Here is a 525-nt window from a genome sequence, read left to right as displayed (position 1 = left end):
GGCAAGCCTTTCCCATCATCTTCTCAGCAACAGACAGAGAATTCTGAACAAAACACTTCTAATTTAGCCAATCTAGTCTCTGATCTGTCAAAGGCTACTTTCAGTTTCATGAGTGAAACAAGATCCTCCATTAGAAATCTGGAGGCACAAGTGGGCTAGCTGAGTAAGAAAGTCATTGAAACTCCTCCCAGTATTCTCCCAAGCAATACAGAAGAGAATCCAAAAGGAGAGTGCAAGGCCATTGATATAATCAATATGGCCGAATGCACAAGGGAGGAGAAGGACGAAAATCCTAGTGAGGAAGACCACCTGGGACGTTCCTCAAGCAAGAAGGAGTTGCCTATTAAGGATCCAAAGGAATCTGAGGTTCATGTAGAAACCATAGAGATTCCATTAAATCTCCTTCTGCCATTCATGAGCTCTGAAGACTATTCTTCCTCTAAAGAGGATGAAGATGTGACTGAAGAGCAAGTTGCTCAATATTTAGGAGCTATCATGAAGCTGAATGCCAAGTTGTTTGGTAAT

This window comes from Arachis duranensis, chromosome 9 (genome assembly GCF_000817695.3).
Source record: "Arachis duranensis cultivar V14167 chromosome 9, aradu.V14167.gnm2.J7QH, whole genome shotgun sequence".
Lineage (NCBI taxonomy): Eukaryota > Viridiplantae > Streptophyta > Magnoliopsida > Fabales > Fabaceae > Arachis > Arachis duranensis.
The sequence above is the reverse complement of the archived record's forward strand: the minus strand, read 5'-3'. Positions refer to the sequence as shown.